This window comes from Crocodylus siamensis, chromosome 1, assembly GCF_052110815.1.
Source record: "Crocodylus siamensis isolate JL-2025a chromosome 1, ASM5211081v1, whole genome shotgun sequence".
NCBI classification, from domain to species: domain Eukaryota; kingdom Metazoa; phylum Chordata; order Crocodylia; family Crocodylidae; genus Crocodylus; species Crocodylus siamensis.
The window spans coordinates 399,012,926-399,036,476 of NC_143395.1; the positions used below are offsets into that span (position 1 = coordinate 399,012,926).

Consider the following 23,551-nt stretch of genomic DNA (forward strand, 5'->3'; position numbering starts at 1 on the left):
AATTTCCACTGAAGTCAGTGGAATTAAGTCAGTTTACATCAGCTGAGGATCTGGTAAGCTACTGTTGAATCTCGTAGGAAAAGGGAGAGGTGGAGACTCTCCAAAGACTTCCACAAAGAAGTATGTGCCTAAGAGATCAGAGAATGTATGATTAAAGTGACCCACTCATAGGTTGTTTAGCACCAATATAATTATATTGGTTTAGAAATCACAGAACATACTCAGGACTTGGCTGGAAAGGCTGACTGTCTCTTTCTCTTTCCCTTCCCCCACTCCTTTCTTTTGTTTGAACTACAAAAGAACTAGGCTTCGAGGATCATCTGGAAATGGATTGGTGTATTCATGTGTAAAGTTTACAAAGCACTGGAGCAAAGGTGTTGTTAAATGTTAGAAGTCATTCAGTCACCCTCATGTCTTCATCCCTGATAAAATAAAAGGAAGTTCAACATCCATAAAGAAATAAGCAATATGAAGCTCAGCCTTATTTGTTCATTCATTAATAGGATGCTGCTCCATGATAACTGACTTTCCTAACCTCTTCCTTAGAAAAGGAGTATTCAGGCAATTGGGTTTGGAAGTAAAGTCCATTCCATTCTCATCGTAGTTTTCATGTGACTTGGTTAGCTTTTTGATCATTTTAAATGTTTACCATTTGAGAATTACTGTTGTAATAAACTAAATCACAAGGAGAACTGATCACAACTACAGACTTGTTTTCCTTGAGGCTTGAACCAACCTGCTTATAACTCCATAAAACTCTGAAAACCTGTGACGTAACTGTGAGCACAAGGAGAAACGTAACAGCTCAAACTGCAGTGCATAAATTCAGTGGTAAAGATTTATTCTTGTTTGCATTTTCATGTAGAATTTCTTCTCTAAAAAGATAAAATGGACAAAAATGCCTTTTATAGGAGAAAAATAAGGGGTTGTGTTATATTAGGAATTAGTTGTCTTCGGATGCACAGTAAACTTGGTGAAAGTCTAGGGGCAGATGCCATCTGGTGGACATTATAAGCATTGTCAAATTCAGGAGTAGAAATGGAAATGCTCTGTGACCAAATGATGTGGAGGATTAATTTAATTATCAGGCAACCTGTCAGCAGCAACTACCAAGGACTGAATTTTACTTTTCACTTTCTTTAGGGTTTGGAACTGCATAACAACATATTTGCCCTCTAACTTGAATCTTGGGGTTTTTTTCTTGCACAACTAGAATGCTATCTTACTTGGGTCTCTTCTCTTTGGGATCATATGAGGCTGTCAAGGAATGCATGATGAGGGAGAAAGGGGACGTGTAAGTAGAACATCTGAGACACTTAGTAAAATAAGATGGTAAGGAAGAATGAAAGGTTAAAAATACAGGGAATGCAAGAGGGAGGAAACTTAAATCCACAGATGTCATTTGGAAGAGAAATTAGTAAACAATAACTCAAGTTGCCATCAACCTCCTCTATAGGGACAGCCAAACATAGGATCAAATCTGGCAAATGGTTACATCAGTATCTTTATGCAGGTGAGTAATTTCACTGAAGTCATAGGAGTAAAAAGAAACTAACGTACAACTTTGAGAGATTGGGCCATTACAGGATAAAAAACAGTATCAGAAGTTGGAAGCAAAGTATCAAGAATAAAATTATAAAGTGTTTCTTCACTCCAATCCACTCTGATTCCATTAGTACGCACTGGAGTTTCAGTGCCACTTTGAAGCTTACATGGTCACAGTTTAAGAGATTGGTATGTTTCAATGCTTTGTTTAGTGTGATGACACTAGGTATATAACACTACTTTTTATTTTATTTTCCAAAGCAGAAATCCTCAAGCAGACATTAGATATGATTTGCTACAGAATATCTTGTCCAAGCTAAATGCAGGAAAATAAGCCAAACTTAATATTCAATGAAACCCATCTATATACTATTTATGGGTAACATTTAGAAAAGGAGTTCTGATTAAACTCAAGGCAGACTAGTTGACAGTAGCAAGGATAATTGAATTGATTGTGTGACAGAGAAGAAAGGTAAATGATCTGTCCCAGCATACATGGATAGAACCCAGGCATACAGAATACAACTGGATTTGGGTTGCCTGTGTTGAGGGGTTGCAGTGATACCCTTACAATTAAAATCAGAGAGGCAAGGATTTCTTTGGGTTGTATCTTTTATTGGACCAGATGCATGGTTGGGATAGAGTTAAACAAGCTGTGCATTCAAAAACCTACCTAACTGTTCCAACTATGCAGCTGGTCCAATAAAAAATATCACCCTAAGAAATCCTTGCTCCTCAATTAAAATCAGAGCACACAGTCTTGGAAGGTGAGATTTTCTAAAAGATTTAACATGTGCCTAACTTTGCTCCCATTGAGATCTAGTCCGTGGGCTGGAGGTTGAGCATCCATGATCCATGTCTTCATCCATATTTCAGCATCAAACCTACTGGACACAATCAACAAACAATAGTTAATCCAAATGATAGTATACTGTATTTATTCAAACATAAAATGACACCCTTCCCCCAACAATTAGATTTAAATTTGGAAAATGTATTAATTTGTTACAATTTTCCAGGTATAGAATCTAATCATTGGAAGTTTGCCTTGAATTTGTCCCTCTCCCACTGCTACAGCAGGGAAAATAAATCTGGGGGTCAAGTAGCCCCCTTGACCTCTGCTCTCTTCCCCACAAGATCTTTCCCCTGTTGCCCCTTTCCCCTTCCTTACTGTCAGTCCCTGCTCTCCCTGAGCACATGGAAGTGAGAAACAAATTTCAAAACACTGATCTAGAAATAAACATACATGTGGTAACTTGCATATAAGGAAATTACTATAAGCATACATAGTTCTAGACATAGTTTATGCAGAATTCATGCAGTTTACTTCTTTTGAAACCGCTGTAAGTTTTAATACAGGTACTCTATAAACCTACTTTTAAGCAGCAAACTGTTTTTTTAAATAGATTTCGTATTCCAGGTCAAATTAGCCAGATTAGTTCCAAGTCATATTGACCAAGCAGAACTCAGTTGTTTCAAAAATCATATTAACTAAGCAGGCAGAACTCAATCATTCCAAACACCATGTGTGGTGCTGCACATGGCAAGCATCATCCATCCCAGACCCATCACCCTAGGACTTCAGATACTCTCAAATCCAGTGGCAGGCATCCTACATGCAAGACCAAGCCCAGAGGTCTTGGGGTTCAGATGCCGCCGTATACTACAGGCAAGCATCCTCCATCCCAGGCTTTAGTCTGGGACTTCAGATACTCCTTATACTTGCTCTTAGTCAACAAGAGGCTGAACTATACTTTCTTTTTTTTTTTGCAAATAAATAAATAAATAAATAAACGATACAGTTTTTACAGTCTACGAGAGTACTGGCCTAACTCTAAACATCAGGAAAATGCAAGTCCTTTACCAGCCCACTCTGAATAGAGGACCAAACCCACCCTCCATTCAAATCAATGGAGAATTGCTGGAGAACGAGGATCACTTAGCCTAACTTGAGATGGGTTGTACTAACCTGTCTTTATAGTAGGTTCCCATCAGTGTGTTTGCCCTATAGGGGCCTTATATTTTATAGTCATTTTCAGTGCTTGCTGTATTTACTCAACTTTGTAGCTGGTTTCCATTACTGAACAGATGCTGCTTTTGGCAGAAGTTTAATGATAGACAATGCATTTGGTGAGGTTTCCTTGTGTGAAAATTTAAGACAAGGAGCTCTTTTCCCCATGTGGGATAGGGGAAAAGGCTTGGTTTATATTTGAGTGAATATGGTACCAAAGTGTGAATGCATAGGTGATCTGAAGATGTACAGATACTATGGTAAAGAAGATAGATAAGGAGTTCTCATAAGATTTCTGTTCCATGTCTTTGAAATTTTGAGTATGTTTTGATTTATCTTGGTCAAGAAAATATTTTGATTTTTATACTCCATAGGCTATGGGAAAGTTTCCAAGAGTCCAATTTATTCTGGGACACTGAGGTTTCAGTATCAGTCAAAGGAGAAATCTAGAGGCAGCATGAAACCTAGGAAGAGGCTTTCCCCTTTGACTGTCACAGGATGGGGAAAGCCAGGCAAAATAACCACCCCTCCACACCACTGGTAGCTAAGGAGGTCAGCAAGCACTGTTCCCAGTTCCTCCCAAAATCACTGGGAAGGACTACCCAAAAACAACACAAGTGGAGGTCAAGGTTGTTATCTCTGCCCCCACCAGCACCCAGCTTTGCAACAGCTCCAGATAATTAGCAGCTGTTAGGGAAGGCCAGGCTGATATTTGGACTGGAAACTACTGAGCTTCAAGGGGTCACTAAGATCCCTCGAATTTATCACCTATATTTGCATATTCTCTTTTTTCAGCTACCTTTGAGCTCTAGCTTCTGAAACACCCTCACTAAGTGGCCACAAATATCCAAAAACAAAAAATAATACTTAAGGCCAGAGAGAACAGGGAGTAAAGCTAATCCTACTGCTAGATGGATCCTACACAAATTAAGAATTTAGGAGCAATAGTGATTTTCCAATGCTGTGATGCTTCTTTATATTAAATAATAAAATGCATTACTCATCTACAAAATGTATCAAGTAACATATTAGTGAATCCTTACGCTGAAACTGTATGTTGAATATCAGAGGAATTCCAAAACAGCTGGCTTATTATCATCATAAAATTTGATAGCTATTTGCAGATATATGCAAGTGAATGTTTTGTTTACTTTTAATGTGTTTGAACGCTGTATGCTTGCCAAAAAGTTAAATTTTTCCAAAATAGCTTAGTTATGAATCTTTGTTTTCTTAGTTTGATTGCTTCATAGATTTGTCAGTAGAAGGAATTTACAAGGGCTAGGGCAAATCAAAAAGCTGATACTATCTCATTGTTAAATGCACTTAAAAACTGGGGGGGGGGAATTAAAAGAATGTGACAACATATTTTAAACTTAAAACCTTGTTTGTTCCTAATATTTGAGCAGAGAAAAAAGGGAATCTGAAATACCTTAGTCCCACCATCTAAAACAATTGTTCCAAACAGGAAATTTGGCACTTAAGGTATTTATTAAAGAGAGATCCTTTTTCAGAAAACAAGATAAATGTCATACTAAAGTCTTTTAGGCAATCATAGTACATCAATTTTTCCTTTTTCTAAAAAAGGATAGCAAAAAATGTGCACAAACAAACTGACTTGCATATGTAAAAATCACATTCCATTTAAATCATCTTTTCTTTCTGTAATGTACCAGCACTATATAAAGGATTAATATAATCTTTTAAGAGCATGGTTGTATCAGAATGTTTTCATCCCCTCCAGTCCTCCTTTGTTGACTATGTCAAAAAAAAAGGTAAGAACACATATGTATCTGGATAATATTTTAATTTTGATCAATATAGTATTAAGAACTTTTTAGATACATATAGATAATGTCAATCACTATAAAAGTATAATAGTTACAGTTTTCTTGCAACCCTCTAGTGGTCCATTTCTCTTTCTCTCGTACTCACCACTTTCCCCACCTTTTCAATCTGTTTCAGCTTCATCGTACTGACTCATGAGGTCAGTAGCTACGGGCAGCTTTGGTAAATGTTCTTTTGCTTCTTCTGATCCCTGAACACCCCAGCATATAGTGAAAGTGATGAGAAAAGTGCTCCAAACATCTCATAAAATTTCCCCGTGATTATCTTGTCTTCAGGAGGGGGAGGCAATTCTGGACAAGGCTGGGATAAAACTGGTTGCTTCTTTTGAGTCAGAATCTCTCACCTTTGCCAATGTAACCCATACTAGTGAATGCTTAAATGAGTCGTATCACTGGCTGACATTCTGAGTGTTTATTACCACAGTCAATGGGGCTACCCATGTGAATCACCACAAGACAGGGTAGGGATTGCACAGTGAAACCTCCAGCAAAGAACAGATCCTTCTACTTTCTACTCCTCTCCAGATGTTTGGGATATCCATGTATGATATTCCTCTAGCAGGCTGGGGATTGCTTGTTCAAACAGTCTTTGTCTCCCCAGGGAAAACTCAATCCCTGCAGGAATCAATGTAAACAATCAGCAAAACAAACACCAATAGCACAGGGTCTTTTCCCAGGCCTGGAGAGAGTGCCCTGGTGTTGTAGCCACTAGCCTGCACTCTTCCCTCTTCTTCTGTAATCCCTCCAGCAATCTCACAGTTTCTCAGCGTCACTCATGGTCTTTTCTGTAAATCCTGGCAGAGAGGCAACCCTGGTGTGGTACTCAGGGCTTGTCCAGGCACCTACCCACCTGCTCACTCTCTCTCAGTTATGTGCACTCTCAGATTCATACTTCTGTCTAACCCAGGGAGATTACTCTAGCTCAGGCTTCTGCCTCCAGCCACACAGCCTTCCTGTATCACTTTCTCCTGTCTCTCTCTGGGAGCTTTTTAACTTCCATGGGGCCAGCCAATTATTGTTGTCAGCTGACCCCATCTGTTGAGGCAAGCTTGTAATTACTATCTGCCTGCTTTCAGCTGGGCTTCAGCTCCTGAGGTGTGCAGCCTGCTACAATACCTGATAATCTCTGGGGCCCAGTCAACCATCCCAGATTCCAGATTTATCTTTCCTACCATCTTTCGTCACTTTAACTTGTCTTGTACACATAGACTGTTCTTGGGCAGCCATAATTAAACTTCTGTTTCTCTTTGCAATCCTCCTTTGATGAGCCATTTATTATTTGCTGTCATCTTTCCATGAGATTTTCTAAGCACTCTCCATAGTTCTTTTTCTATCCATTTCTGCCTTTGTACTACTTGCTCTTGTCTACTTAAAGAGTTACTAAGAGTAGGAATATATTCTTCATTTAGTTTTGGAACTTGTTCAAGTTCCATCAATCGATGTGCTCTCTCTCCCATAGTTTGCTGTCATTATGTTATCATTCCTATTTCACAATATCCTAGACTGCTCTCAGCCCTTTTTCTCCAATCCTTCCCAACTACATAAAGCCTTTCTGCATCTGAGTTTATGTTCATTATGTTACATAGCTCGTTATTAATCTATAAAAGTTTAAGAATCCTGATGACCTACATTTTGCCAGCATCAGAAGGTACCAGTTTCAGCAAACTGATACAAGGCAACATCAGCCTTTCTGCAGATGCTCCTTCTGTTTGTCCTAAGAGGGTAAGAATGGTAGAGAAAACACTTCATTAGAGAATGTTTCATTGTGGACTTGGCATTGAGAAGGGCAGTGACAAAGTCGTGAAGGTGCCTCACAGCAGTTTCAGAGGCTTGAGTTCAATTCCTGCTCCAGATGCATGTTATACCTATCTTCCCCACAGGCTAGATGAGTGGCATAGGGCTGGATCCTGCTTGGGGTCAATGTGTGGGATTGGTCCATGGGTACAGTTCAGCACTCTGGCATGCCCCTGTGTGCCGAATCTGGTGGTAGTACAACCTCATGCACCAGTCTGACCCTGTGCACTACAATGATCCAGCACATGGGGTTATGTCATTTTGGCCTGCAGGGTTCTGGGCATTCAGTAATGGGGAGCCCTGGCAGTATAAATTGCCATGGTTGTGGGAGCAATTAATGTTGCCACTTCCCACTTCCTCGCAGCAAAATTTCCAGACCCATTGTGAGTCCCACAGGATGGGTGATATGACTCTGTGGGATGGAACAAGCCTGTGAACCGTATATTGAGCGTCATTCCTGTGGGGTATCCCCAGTCAACACAGCTGTAGAAAGGAACAAGGTAAAAGGATCAGAGGATCATAGAAAAGTAGGGCTGAAGCAGACCTGACAAGGTTACCTAGTCCAGCCCCCTTCTCAAAGCAGGATCATCCCTGACTAAATCATCCCAGGCAAGTGTCTCTTCAGCCTGCCCTTGAAAATGTCCGGGGAGTGAAATTCTACAACTTCTCTAGATAGCTTGTTCCAATGTTTGGCCAACCTCATTGTCATAATCTCCAACCTAAACTTGCTCTGCTGCAACTTGAATCAGTTGTTCCTACTCCTCTCCCCAGTGACCACAGAGAAAAGCCCATAACCATCTTCTCTATAATTGCCCTTCAGGTATTTCTAGACTCTTATCATGATTCTTCCTCTCAATTAGACATTGAGCCATAGATGATTACTTGTTGAGTATTATGATCCAATCAATTATGTATTCACCTTATAGTACTTTAGTCTGTATTTCCTTAGTTTGTTAATGAGAATGTCATGGGAGACAGTGTCAAGAGCCTTGCTAGAGTCAAGGTGTATCATATCCACTGCAATTCCCCCATCCACAGAACTTGTCTCCTTATCGTAGTGGGAAATCAATCAAATAAGGTTGGAAATGAGGATACCCTTAAAAGGGCCTCCTTTAAAGTACAGCCAGCTGTCCTAGACTCTTTTTTTCCCCCTGTCTCACCTCTCAAGACATCCTTCCTACCAGTTCCCTGAGTTTATTTAACTCTACTTGTCTGAAGTCAAATGTCTATTCTGCTGCTCTCCTCCCCTTTCATTTTGTGATTGCTGTCACCCAAGTTATCTTCTACCTTCACTTTCTCAACCAATTCCTCCCTATCTGTGAACAGCAAGTCAAGAAAAGCTTCCTTCATGGTTGGCTTGTCTACCATCTGTATCTAAAAGTTATCCTTGACATACTCCAGGAATTTGCTGGATTGCTTATGCACTGCTATGTTTCCCTCCCAGCAGACGCCCCATTAATTAAAGTCCTCCATGAGAACCAGTCCTGTGATTTGAAAGCTTCTGTCAGTTGTTTAAAGAAGGCCTCATCCCCCTTCTCCTGGTTTGATGGCCTATAGCAGACACCCACTGTAATATCCCCTTCCCTTCTTTCCCATCTGACCTTTACCCAAAAGCTTTCAATAGACCTACCTTCCACTTTGTACTGCACTTCAGAACATGTGTACATCACCTTTATAAATAGAGCAACACCACCACCTTTTTCTGCTTGCCTACCCTTCCTGAACAAGTTATACTTATCCATGACTGTACTCCATTCATGGGAACTATCCCACCATGTCTGTGTAAACCCAATTATTGCCCCAACTCTATTCTCTATTTTTCTGACAGTCATCCTGGCTATCACTAAGGACCACCTTCCTTCTGAAGTTGACAGTGAGTACCAAATGGATGGAAGGCTGTTCAATCTGGGTCATTTTCTGTCATAGACTAAAGTACTCAAAATAGCCATCTTTGACCTTCAGTAAGCCATGACTGAGCCATCCTTACACACACTGAGGGAAACATCCAGACCAAGCTGGATCTTTTCGGATAAGCCTACCAAACTTTGGGCCTTTCTCACAACATCGAAAAAACTAAAGTGCTCTATCAGCCTGCTCCCAGCCATGAATGTGATACCCCTACTCAAATTACCATTCAGGGAAAGACCTTTGAGTTAGACAAGCACTTACCCTACCTCAGTAGCCATCTCTCTTAGAGAGTAAACACTGATGCAGAGATCCAGCATGGGATCCAGTGTACAAGTTCCTCCTTCGGAAAATTGCTTCCCTGTGTCTTTATTCATCGCAGTCTCTGGAAAGACATAAAGATCCATGTCTGCAAAGCAGTCATCATCCTCACTCTCCTCTAGAGATGAGAAACATGGGTGACCTTGGAGAGGTATTGCTAATGATGCCCCCCAAAAATTCTCTACACCAAATGGGAAGATCACCATACAGGTGCCAGTGTCCTTACTGAAGCCACTGTTACCAGCATTGAGTATGTGATCCTCAAGCACCAACTTCACTGAACTGGACATTGTGTATGGATGCCTGATTCTCAACTTCCAAAACAAGTGTTCTACTCCCAGCTTAGTTGCAGCCTGAGGTCTCATGGTGCCCAGAGGAAACACTATAAGGACACATTGAAGGCATGCCTCAAGAAAATGGATGCTGACATCAAGTGTTGGGACGACCTAGTTGCTGACTAACTCCAGTGGTACTGTAACCAAAACCCAGTGGCTGCTCATTTTGTGGTGAAGGTCTGGCCCTCAAAGCAGAGGAGAGCAGAGGAAGAAAAAACAGAGGAATCCCAGCCTGCAGCCTACCCTTCCCTGCAGAAACACCTGGAACTTCTGTAGACAACTCTGTGGTTCAAGGATTAGATTCATAAACCATCTCAAGACCCATCAACGAACCATGGTAGAAATCATCCTTGAATCAAAGAATTGTTACCACTGCAATCCCAATTACATAATAATTCCTCAACTATACTAGGACTTCCAATTCCTCCTGTTGTGGAATCTCCCAACGGAGGAGAGGTTATAGAATCTCCAACCTTGGAACTCTTTAAGACCCGGCTAGACAAAGCCTTGGCTGGGATGATATCATTGGGGATAGTCCTACTTTGAACAGGGGGTTGCACTACATGACCTCTTGAGGTCCCTTCCAACCTTAATTTTCTACGATTCTATGGTTATTGCCTCAGTGCTTGTGGCGTTTGCTTGCCAGAGGATGCCTGTCTCAATGTCAAAGGGATCTGTGATAGATCCATTGTTGAGAACCACTGTTCACATACCATCATGGAGCAAGCAAAGAATGGTGACAAATTTCAGTGGGCAGCCATACTTCAGAAAGATCCTCCAGATTGCTTCTCTGTTGACAGAGTTAAAGCCTTTCGTGAGGTCAAAGAATGCCATGTAGAGAGGTTTATGTTGTTCCCAGTATTTTTTCTGCAGTTGGCAAGCTGTGAAAATCATGTTAGTTGTGCTTCTTGATGCCCTAGACCCACATTGAGATTCTGGAAGGAGCTCTTCAGCAAGTAGAAGGAAATGGTTCAGGAGGGTTCTCACAACGATCTTTCCTGTGGTGGACAACAAGGTGATCCCTCTGTAATTTCTACAGTCATGTTTGTCTCCTTTCTTGAAGACTGTCACAATCACGGTGACCCTGAGTTCATTTGGGATTTCTTCATCATTCTAAATCCTTAAGGTGAAGTCATGGAGCTATGATATGAGTTCCTCTCCCCCCACTTAAAGATTTTGGCAGCGATTCCATCAGCTCCAGGTGCTTTGTCTTTCTTCATCTGTTTGATGGCTTCAGGGGTTGAAGGGATTCTGAGATTATTTCTGACTGGGTATTACAGGATGGAGTTGAGAAAACTCTTGTCAACGAGAAAGTCTCAATTGAGAGGGTCTTCAAAATGCTCCTTCCAACAGATGTTGATGGCATCCTTGATTAGGTCTCCTTCATCCTTAGGTCTCAAGGTGTTTGGTCCCTCAATGCTTGGACCATAGGTGGCTTTGGTGGTACTAAAGAAACCATGCATAAGCAACATGTTGAATCTCCTTTGCCTTGTCTTTCCATCATCTGTTCCTCCTTTGGACCTCTGCCTCAGCTTGTTAGTGAATCAATTTCTTTTGCTTGGAATTGATGTTGTTCTGCCAAACATAAAAGGTCTTGCACTTGTGATTGACCAACTCTTGGATCTTCTGGTCATTCTCATCAAACCAGTCATGATGTGTCCAGATAGACAGTCCAAGTGCCAACATTCTCCCATTGTTCTTGATTGTAATTTGCTAGTTTTTTTGTTGAGGCACTGCTGAAAGAGGTCTTTCTTGATTGGGTCCTTGAGCCTTTTGACATTTATCTTCTGTCGGACTTGTCTTTGCTGCAAGCTGTCATTTGGGAGCCAGTTTAACTGACACAACTGAGCAGATGAGTCAGTGATTGATCCAGCAATCATCAGCTCTTAACATAGCTTGGGTGATGCAAACATCTTTGTAATCTCAGGTGTGAACAATGATGTAGTCAATCAGGTGCCAAAGCTTAGATCATGGGTGTTGCCATGATGTCTTATGCCTGTTTTTCTGGCAGAACAAGGTCTTGGTGATGGTAAGTCCATATTCTGTGCATTTGGTCAAGAAGAGGATACCACTGGAGTTGATCTTTCCTACTCCTTCTTTGCCAATGGTTCCATTCCAGAGATTCGAGCCCCTTCCAGCTCTGGCATTGAAATCACCAAGAAGGATAAGTCTGTCTTCCTCTGGAATGTCAGAAAGGACTTGGTCAAGGTTGGCATAGAATTCCTCGTTGGTTTCATCAGCAGAGTCAAAAGTCGGGATGTACATGCTGATGGTGACAGTGGCATATTACTATCCCTAGAAGACTGAGTTACTTGGCATGTTAAAATTCTTAAGTTTCCCTTCAGTAACTTTAAGGGATGTTTCAGCAAATATTTCTTAAGCAATGTTGGAATATTGAATATCAGGATCCTTGGATTTTATCCCTGATTCTGGAAGAGGACTGTGGTCTAGTGGAGCCAAGCACAAAATTTGACACCTTCATTCTGAAAGCCAGCATGCCAGAGGGAAGGAGTGCTGGGTGAAGAGCCTTGGGTTGTGCTCCTAGTTCTGTACAGTCACTTCAAGCAGACATTTTGTTAACTTACCTGTAGACCTGAGAGAATGGCAGGGACACCCCTCCTCAGAGTAAAGTTGTAGATAACATTAGATGGGCCAAAGCTGTTAATAATCAAGGATGTTTAACGCAGAAAGTTTTGTTGTAACATAGGTGTGTCATTGACTCAAGAACAGCTTTAAAGAAATCAGGAAAACTGCAAGGCAGGAAATTTCTGCTGAGGCATCATTTACTGTGAAGAGAAACAGGCTAAAGTTTTGCTTGTGGGTAAAAATCTCCCAGAATGCATCAGGTAATTGAACAAAATTAGTGCTTTGGCAAAGCTCCCTAGCACATTGGCTGCCCATTCCAGTTCAGGAACAAATCTAGCTAGTGTTCTAAATGTAAGGTCAAATTCCACAGGATGGATCTGCTGGGTTCAACAGATCTATAGCAGTGCCTGAAGTCTAAGAGCTATAATAACCAGAGGGGAAAAAAGTCAGATGTTGCCACTGACAGATGGTATTTCAAAATCATTAAATAATTGCTTACACACCAGCCACTCATGGATATACAGGAATTACAGTATTTGCAATAAAGTAAAAGGAAGAATTAATAATGCAATTAGAATATACATATCAAAAGTCACCAAGACTAATGTCAATATATATTATTTCATCAAACTTAGCACTAAAAATAATCCATTGCATGTGCAGGGACCAGGACACTAGGTTTCTGTCTCAGTTGGGGCCTTAAGGTATATATTAATAGTAGCAATATGCTAAATTCACTGATGTCTTGATTCACTTGGTTTAGGCAGAGACAATCCTGGCTTGAGCAGGAAGGTTAGACTAGATGACCTCCTGAGATCCCTTCCTGCCCTATTCTTTGATTCTATGCTTGTGTCTAAGTTATGATCCCATTACTGATTGGTTTTCTCCTAGCATCCTGGGTGGTGAAGGGAAAATAATAATAGTAATGGTAATAATAATAGCATGGGGATTCAGTTGACAAGACAACTGAGGGATTGGAGAAAGGCAGTATTAGTATAGCCCTATGACTGGTGGAAAATCAAGGATATGTTCAGTCAGACTTATTTAAATTCCTGTTGAGTTCTGTGAGCTTGGGATTAAATTACTGTTGTAGTGGCAAGAATGGGCAACATTGGACCCCTGCTGAACCAGATGGGGCAACTCACAACTGACGCCCAGGAAAAAGCCAACCTATTAAATGGGTACTTTGCATCAGTCTTTCATCCCATGGGACGCCCATACCCGCTACGGGACAGGGAGGTCCAGGTGAGGGAGATCCCCTGACCTCCATCAATGCTGACTTCGTGAAGGAACACCTTGTGAGGCTGGATACCTTCAAGTCAGCTGGCCCTGACAATCTGTACCCCAGGGTACTCAAGGAGCTGGCGAGCATCATAGCCCAGCCCCTGGCATGGATCTTTGAGAACTCCTGGTGCTCTGGTGTAGTGCCCGAAGACTGGAAGAAGCCCAATGTGGTGCCTATCTTCAAGAAAGGGAGGAAAGTGGATCTGGCAAACTACAGGCCCATCAGCCTGACCTCTATCCTGGGGAAGGTCTTAGAAAAGTTTATTAAAGAGGCCACCCTTAATGGACTGGCTGATGCCAACATAGTGAGGGATAGCCAGCAGGGGTTTCTTGCGGGTAGGTATTGCTTGACCAATCTCATTTCCTTCTATGACCAGGTGACCTATCACCTGGACAAGGGAGAAGAGATTGATGTCATATATCTTGACTTCAAAAAAGCCTTTGATCAGGTATCCCATGATCACCTCTTGGCAAAACTGGCCAACTGTGGCCTTAGATCCACCACAATCCACTGGCTGGGAAACTGGCTCCGTGGTCGGACCCAGAGGGTAGTAATTGATGGAAATCAATCATCATGGTGCCCTGTGACTGGTGGGGTCCCCCAAGGCTCTGTCCTTGGAACCATATTGTTCAACATCTTCATTAATGATGTGGACATTGGAGTCAAAAGCAGACTGGCCAAGTTCGGTAATGACACCAAACTCTGGGGCAAAGCATCCACACCTGAAGACAGGAGGGCGATCCAGGCTAACCTGGACAGGCTCAGCAAATGGGCGGACGAGAACCTGATGGTGTTTAACACTGAAAAGCGCAAGGTTCTCCACCTTGGGAGGAAAATCCTGCAGCATCCTTATAGGCTTGGCAGTGCTATGCTGGCTAGCACTATGAAAGAAAGAGACTTGGGGGTCATCATTGACCACAAGATGAACATGAGCCTGCAATGCAATGCTGCGGCTAGTAGAGCGATCAAAATGCTGGCTTGCAGCCACAGATGCTTTTCAAGCAAATCCCAGGACGTCATTCTCCCCTTGTACTCGGCCTTGATGAGGCTGCAGCTGGAGTACTGCATCCAGTTTTGGGCTCCACAATTCGAAAAGGATGTGGAGAAGCTTAAGAGAGTCCAGAGAAGAGCCAGACGCATGATCAGAGGTCAGGAAAACAGACCTTACGATGACAGGCTGAGAGCTGGAAAAGCGCAGGCTCAGGGGTGATCTGATGGCCACCTATAAGTTTATCAGGGGTGACCACCAGTATCTGGGGGAACGATTGTTCACCAGAGTACCCCAAGGGATGATGAGGTTGAACAGTCATAAACTACTACAAGACCGTTTCAGGCTGGACATAAGGAAGAATTTCTTTACTGTCCAAGCTCCCAAGGTCTGGAACAGCCTGCCATAGGAGGTGGTTCAAGCACCTATATTGAACACTTTCAGGAGAAATTTGGATGCTTATCTTGCTGGGATCCTATGACCCCAGCTGACTTCCTGCCCCTGGGGCAGGGGGCTGGACTTGATGATCTTCCGAGGTCCCTTCCAGCCCTAATGTCTATGAAATCTCTGAACTGACTAAGATTCATTGTACAGGCATACCTCGTTTTATTGCGCTTCGCTTTATTGCGCTTTGCAGATATTGCATTTTTTACAAATTGAAGGTTTGTGGCAACCCTGAGTCTAGCAAGTCTATCGGCGCCATTTTTCCAACAGCATTTGCTCACTTCGCATTTTTTAGCAATAAAGTATTTTTTAATTAAGGTATGTACATTTTTTTTTAGACATAATGCTATTGCACACTTAATAGACTACAGTATAGTGTAAACATAACTTTTATATGCACTGAGAAACCAAAAAATTCTTGTGACTCGCTTTATTGCGATATTCGCTTTATTGCGGTGGTCTGGAACCGAACCCACAATATCTCCGAGGTATGCCTGTACTCACAATGTGTACTCAGGATTGTGCTGCTTGTTATACCAGAGCTAGTTAGGTAACCCTATGCTGCACTCTAGTATGATACAGTGCTCTTCAGTAATATCTGTAGAACCGAGGTACATGCTATAGTAAAAACGGGCAGAAACTAAAGGTACTTGTTATCAGGTTTTAAACCAAGTGTGTCTTAATTTATCCATGGTAGAGAGTTGCTCAGAAAGCAAGAATGCAGCTATGACTGTGTTGATGAGCAGCTGGTTTTGCAACAAGAGTTACTGTAACTCCTACTACATTTAGTGCCTAATCATCATGACAAAACACTCTCATCCTGAAAAAAAATGCTTTTGAAATTCCTTTTTTAGGGTCAAGTGACTTACTAGAGAAGTTATATCATTTTACCTTTTTTTGCTTATTAGAGGAGGAATTTCAGTCTTAAAACATTATCTGTCTCAATAGCTATATTCTTCATCAGGCAAAAAATCACTCCTAATTAAGCTCGCTAAGACTGGGCCCTTTGTTCTCAAACTCACTCAAGAGCAATGACATCAAAGATGTTGATATGTCAACTGTAAAGAAGTTGTCCTTCTTTATTAAGACTGAGATCATTGGCTGGAGTCTATTGAGCTCTGGAGCTGCTATGCCACTTATGCCATAAATTCTCAGCATGCTTCATCTCTCAGTCTCTGACAACCCTGCTTTCTGCAGACACACACAGTCATTTTGTGTCCAGCTCTGCACAGACAGTCAGAAGAGGCACAAAGAGTGAAATCTTCACCACACTGAAGGCATTTTTTTGCCAGGGATTTCAATGGAACCAAGAGTTTGCCTATACTTTCCTTGACTCTCATGCAATGACCTGACTAGTTGCAGGAGAAAATAAAAGGAAAATTTGTATCTCCTTATTCTCTTGCATGGCTAACTACATAATAGTTCCCATCCAAAATGGAAGAGTAACAACCACTCTGAACAGGAGGAGAGGCTGAACAAGGTGAGAAATGCGTATTGTCTTAGCTCTCTGTCCCCAGTGACCCATTTGGCAAAGCTCAGTGAGCCCAAAGGGAGCAGTTCTTTGCACCAAGAAAAGGCCTGATAAAGTTTAATTCCTTGGGCAAGAAGAAAGCAAAAGTCCAATTTTCACTCACTGTGGATCCTGATTGCAATGTTTGTTCATCCTCTTTTTCTTTTCTTTTTTTTTCCTTTCTTTTTTTGCCATTTTTGTTCTCATTAATCTAAACCAGGGGTGTTAGACTCATCCAACCACACGAGCTGGATGTGAGTCACCAAGCCAGTCTGTGGGCCAGACTGGGACCACTTCTCTGTGAAGCACCCGCTGCCCTGGGGCCAGCGTGCACAACACAGACAGTGCACCGACCCCAGGGTTTGCTGTGCATGTGGCATAGGGAATCCGTACAGGACGCACAATGCCTACGGCACGCAGGCTGGACCCGGTGCTACAGCCAGCACAAGGGTTTGGTCCAGGCAGGCCTCCGTGTGCAGCCCATGCCCCAGACCATCTGTGCTGTGTGTAGCACCAGTTCCAGCCCATGTGCCAGAAGCAGTGCTCACCCTGTGCTGGTGCCCCATGCACAGCAAGCCCTGGGGTCAGCATGTGCTGCAGGCAGCAGGCACACAGAGCTGGACAAGCTGCACACACACGCTGCAGAGGGGGCCAGCACAGGGCACCTTGCCAGAACAGCTCTGCATGTGGGTTCCAGCACAGCCTGATGCAGACTGGACTGGTCATGGGCTGCAGGCAGCGTGCGCCCCGGAGAAACTCCCTTTCTTGCGTGCAGGACTCATAGCAATAGGTCCAGGCCTTCACACCACATGCAGTGGCGGAGGCTGATGTGTGGGGAGTTAGTCCAGTGACCCACAGGCTGGATAATACAGCTCCACAGACCTGATCTGGCCCACATGCTGTATGTTTGACATCTCTGATCAAAACCAATGGCTGTTCTGACTGATGAAAGCATGGTTGCATTTTGTGCATTTTGTGTATGGAAACACGTGGCATTGGTAAACCAAGATGGGGACATCTGAGCAGTGTTTGATTACACTGCACTTCACTGCTGTCTATTGCTGGCAGCCATTTAGTGTAAACTGAAAAGTTTTTCTTAAAGGTTGCCAATAGAACAATGAAATCCTGCCCACTTGGCCTTCAGCTGGCTATTCAAAATGACTCTTAGCCACTAAGGAAAAACTGATCTGAGAGAGAAAAAACAGTTTACGCAATTTATGGATGGGGAGAACAAGGAAGAGCAGAGAACACTGGCTTGAACAAGGAACAATAGGACATAAGGCAACCAAATTTAAAAGCAGAGAAGACTTGAGATCATCTCCCTCCCATTGTAAAATTGCCTTACAAATGGTATTATTTAGGAGGTGATTTCCTTGAAATTCCCTCATGTGAAATAGATCTTATGTGTACACCCGTTACAAAATGGTATTTGAGATTCTGGACCTCAGTATTTGTATCACATATTGAACCTGCCAGAACCAGACAAACAGTAAGAGGGAGCTGCTAAAGAAAGGAGAACTGTTAAAACAAACTTTTAATGATTTTAAGACAGGCAAAGTATGACTCAGATCCACAGTGGGATGCAGTCTGCTTGCAAGTTTTCCTTTCCATGCATATATTTGGCATAATATGACCTTCACAAAGAACAATGCAAGTCTTAAATGCCGTTCCACTCTGCCATCTTGCCTCTCCATGTTTATTATCTCTGACTCATTTCACACAAAATGTACCCAGTATTGGCCCAATGCAACAGCCACTGCCAGCAGTGGAAGCTTTCTGCTTGTGTGCAACAGGCACTAAACCAAGCTTATACAAGTATGGGGCCGCATACAGACTGGCCTCTGAATCCTGTTGAATTCTTTGATTCTCACTCATCCAAACCAGTGTAAAAGTTCGACGGTTTAAATTATGACCTTAGGACCATGGTTTGCAAACTTGCTAGGCTCAAAGGTGGCCTATAGAAATGCCAGCTTTTTGTTTTCACTCATTTTTTGACTACAGAAAAACAATACCATAGAGGAATTCTTCTGTTGAAAAGAACTCAGAAATACCACAACAGGGCATGTTTTTAACACAGTGGCTTCCTCTTTGAAATTGTTGAGTTTATTTTGCGAATCATGTTTGCACATCTAACATTGCGTGGCACTCTGTGGCACCCCTGAAAGGATCTCAAGGCACCCCAAAGCGCTGCAACACTCTGGTTGAGAATCTTTGCCTTAGGTCAGGGTTGTCAAACTCGTCCAAGTGAGTGGCATGGGGCTGGTCTGAGGGCTGAATCAGGACCAGGGAACTCTTCCCTCCCTGCAGCATACATGATCCAGCAGCCACTACATGCAGCATGGCTGGCACTCCCACTGGACTGCACCATACATGGCGTCCGTTCCAGCCACTCTGGGATCTGTACTGCACGCAGCACAGGTCCTAGATCAGCTGAAGCAGCCACTGTATTAGGTATGCTTGAGAAGGGGAAGGGAGTCCATGGGCCCAATCCAGCCCATGGGCTGGCCTCTTGTCACGGGTGCACACTGTGTTCCTTGTGGGTGTGATCAGACCCAGGGGCAGCACTGGGGGCAGGATGGCAAGGCTCCATGGCCCAGTTCCCTGCTGTAAGGCATGCTCAAAGGTACTTTTAGCTGCTCAGAGGCACAACCATTACATCTGCATGACCCTGCAACAATACAAGTTGGCTAAATCACCAGAAGTTTGACACTGAATGAAACTGGGTTAAAATTAGAGCAGTTTTGCTACAGATGGATCATGCGTAGGTAACAATTGCCTTGTTACCAGGTTTCTTTTAGTAGGGATACAGTCATCATGTCTCTCTATCCCTGTAGTGACCACTGGGCCAACAGAAGGCTTGCAAGGGTGGAAGCGGCTGGATCTTAGTAAACAGTTCTGTTGTTGATACACCTGGGCTAGGGACAGACATTACACATCAGCTGCTTTAAGTGATCATAAAGTTCAGTGCGTATAAACCATTTTCAAAATGGCCAAAACCAGTTTGAGAGAAACCTGGTTGAATGTAGTATCAGACTTACCTGATTGAGCTCAAACCAGTTTTGCAACTTCCTTTCCAGACCCCTTCCTGGTTTAAGTTAAACCAGAGTCCCCCCAGCATCCCAACATAGTCTCTGCTCCAGCAGACCAGGCCTAGCCCTGCCTCTCTCCTCCCCAGCCAGAGCAGGGACAAGCAGGGGAAGGGACTTGTGGCCAGATGCTGGCTCCAGAAAGGAGCAGGGAAGAGGTTCATTCCCCCCCCCCCTCCCCCTGGAGCCATCAGCATGACCTGCATTTCTCTGCTGGCTGCTCTAGCAGTGGCCCTGGCAGTAGCCTGGAGTGAACTGGCCAGGGGGCGGGGGTTGAACTCTCTCCTCTGCTCCTGGGGAAATGCAGCAGGGTCTGCCAGCCCCAACTGCTACCACTGCCACCTCGTGCTCCTCTGCCAGATGCTAGAGGGAGGGGGGAAAATCCTGCCCTTTCTCTGCTCCCCACCTAAGGGGAATAACCTCATGGGGCCATACCAGCTGGCATCTGGCTGTGCCCCTGGCTCTGAGGCAGAGTGGGGAGCACCAGGCAGACCCCGGCTCAGGTCCATGGGACAGGGAGTGGGGAGTTCAACTTTCTCCCTGGCCAGTTCACTCCAGGCCTCTGCTGGGGCTGGTCATGCCCCTTCACACCACCCTCACCCTCCAAGCACAGCTTCCCTGCAGGCAGGGGCTGCTCTAGTGCCCCCCAGCTCCTGGCTTGAGTGGCTGCAGGCATGTGCCTGCATTTCCTCGGTCCAGAGGGAATGTCTGATCATTGCAAACTGGTTCGATCTAGGCAGGTTAAACTAATCTGCAAAGCTTGGGTCAATTCAAGCTCTGGTTTTTTAATGTCTGCTCCTAGCACAGGAGAATGGAGTCCATGTCATTGGCTGGTACTTAGGTTGGTTGTTCAGTGCCTTCAGGAGTGAAAAGCAGTAAAAATTGATGTGATCGCTAGAGTGATAGCTTTGACTGCACACACAACAGCAAGCCTCTTGAGTAAGATAGTACTGTCTTTACAGTCATTTTTTTCAAACATTAACATAGTAAGTGACATTACACTTGCACAGTACCTGCTCTTTTATAGAGCTGGGCATAGATCACATGGTTCATGTTTTGTTGCTGAAGAAGCATTTGGTTATAGCAAAAGCTAGGCAAGGAGAAAGGATATTTAAAGTCAAGGAAGATCAGTGCCACTGGTGACACAAAATAACTGCTCTCTCTGAAAATTAATGTGCTTTCTCACTCTTTGTTACCTTCCCTTTTCTCCCCTTCTTCCCTGTGGCAGGCTCTCGTTGGCTCCATTTCAGTACTTATCCCTTTCGTGGCAAAGCCTGATCCAAAGCTCACTGGGAGGCTTTCCACTGACTTTGGACTAGGCTCTTAAAACATAGTGCAAGGTTAGTGCATGACTGTCCAGCAAAGCTAGCTGTGGAGTGCAGGACTGTGGGGAGGGGGCTCTCATGACCTGCAAAGAGCAGCTGCTCACTTGGGGTAAAATTCACCAACATGCTCCCCTTAAACCTTATGTAAGCCCTATTTTGAAGGCTTAAATAATTCTCAACTCTTTTTAGCCGCAAGGCACCCCTTGTTAGAGTCAAAATACCCCTCACAAAACACCAACTCTTAGTTATTACTGATTCTTTGACTATGGAAAAACAATAAAGTAATTTTTCTGTTGCAAAGAACTCAGGAAGACCACAACAGGTAGAATGTTTTTGACACTATGAGTTCCTATGTGAAATCTCTGTATTTATCTTGTGAATCATGCTTTTACACCTACCAGTGCTAACATTGTGTGCCACCCTGCAGCACCCCTGAAATGATCTCAAGGTACCCGTGGGTGCTAACACACCCTGGTTGAAAATCACCGAGTTAAACAGAGCTGTAAACTATTCCACCACATGCAAGTGAATCCAACTCATGCCCCTTAGGACTAGAAAAAAGGTGTTGCTCATGCCCGCCTTTGTAATCTTTACCAGTTCTTAGTATCTCAAAGGTTGCAATTCAGATTTGGAATTTATAAAGCCCCCCCATAAAACAAGCTCATAATATTTGAATTATTACCTCCTGTCCTCTGCTCCAGTCATGGTGTTACAAGAGCCAAGGTAGGGTCTGGTTTCCATCAGGGACAATCCAGGAGAAGAAATTTCTCCTCTGATGGACCTCAGTAATAAACACTCTCCTGGGAGGAAGTCTGAAAAGTCTCTGTGTTCCAATACCTGCAAAGTATAATACAACTCCTGCTTATTTCATCAGGCCTCTTGTTTTCTAGTTCAAGCACTCTCCTTTTTTAATTTTGTTGGTGGGTTCTGTGTTTCCATTTTGATGTTTGCTGGTAGATTTACGCTGCAACACTTATCAAGAGACACTTTATAGGAGTCTGACGTTATTTCTTAGTGAATGTCTGTGGTGATTTCAGTACTGCATGGAGCATAATGGAAGACAAAGTCTCTGCCCGAAGAGCAGAACATTCCAGTTGTGCATGGTACAAAATACAATAATTTTCTCTGTACCCTTGGCATAAAAGTATTTTGTATTACTGTAGTAACATCTAGAGGCTGATAACAAAACTGCAATCTCCTTGTGCCAGACACTGTTCAGCAGAGAACAGGAGACACAGTCCCTGCCCCAAAGAGTTTACAGCTTAACAACAGAGAGAAGGTAGGATGAGAAACAGGGACAGAGATGAGTGAAGAAAATCACCTTGGGTCATATAGCAAGTCAGTGACCAAGATGGGAACAGAAGCTAGGTTTTCTAGTTCCCAGGGTAGGGCTGTAACCACTAGATCACACTGCTTCTTCACCAGCAGACTTGTGCAGACTTTGTGGGATATTTCCTTGCTCTCTTTTATGCATATGCTAATATGTTAATTTGAAAACGAGAATGAAAGGGGATTGGCTAGTGAGGCGCCCTCATAGAAGAACAATGCAGAAGGAGCAAAAGAGGCCTGTCCAGGTTGTTTGTTGAAAGCCGAGCTGTCTGACAGCATAAACTGCCCTGTATCAGACGGCTATAATAAAGTAATGTCTGTGGGTGCTATTAGCATTGTAGGTTTCCTGTATTGCATGGTTTAGGCATTGTAAGGAACATTCATAGTGCTATAAGAATCACTCTTTGACTTTATCTTGTTTAAGGAAGTAGCTTCTCAGAAGCATGCTGCCCAAGGCAGTATCAACCCATTGTGGGCTGAGCTATTCTAACCCAAAAGTTGGCCTTATTCAGAATGAATATAATGAACAAAGAAAATAGTTCAGTGCAGACATACTCACAGGCACCCTTAGACCTTCCTTTTTGCTCCTTGTACTCAAATCCTAGCTTGTCCTTGAAATGACGGAGAGCTGTGTATTGGTATTGTCATGCTCTTCATCTCAGCAGATGTCCTATTTCTCAGCAAGGTAAATTGGCACTGATGGAACTGTGTGCTGCAGTGGTGAGTACGATTCCAGTACTCCAGCTAGATTACTTAAAGTTAACTCAGGTATCATTACATGCTGCAATGTGGACATATACTTTTTTGTTGCAGAATCCCCACATCCAGAAGTGCCAAAAAGTAAATATAGAGATGGGCTAAGACACCTGGTAAAAGCACACAGATTTATTATTTCTTGATACCACATCACAAAGTGATGCTTAAAGAGCCCTCAAATGCCCTATGAAGAACATGAATGTATTTGGTAGCTGTGTTGGTCTGAGACAAAAAGAAAATGCAAAACTCTAGAACTCTTGGTTCACAGATGATACCTTTTATTAGGCCAACTAAGAAATGTTGTAGTTGGTCTGATAAAAGGTATCATCTCCGAACTAAGAGTTCTAGAGTTTTGCATTTCTTCCATGGCATACTATTTTCTCATTTTAATGAAACTGCTTTTGGCCTTGACAGATTAAAAGTATACAGATCCGTCTAACCCTCAGGCTGCTAGCTAAGGCATTTTTCTACCACACTCGTTAGATAG

General features: G+C 43.1%; 1 protein-coding gene and 1 long non-coding RNA gene across 2 annotated transcripts in view; one reads left to right on the forward strand and one right to left on the reverse strand.

Moving 5' to 3' along the window:
* MAML2 (mastermind like transcriptional coactivator 2) overlaps nucleotides 1-23,551 on the forward strand; it is a 268,490-nt gene that overhangs the window by 215,439 nt on the left and 29,500 nt on the right. The gene's annotated exons all lie outside the window — the stretch shown is intronic.
* LOC149875276 (uncharacterized) lies at nucleotides 704-21,810 on the reverse strand. The gene is made up of 3 exons (XR_016440019.1): nucleotides 21,662-21,810; nucleotides 9,369-9,484; nucleotides 704-2,429 (listed from the first exon to the last, which is right to left on the reverse strand). It is a non-coding gene; the product is annotated as an uncharacterized LOC149875276 (long non-coding RNA).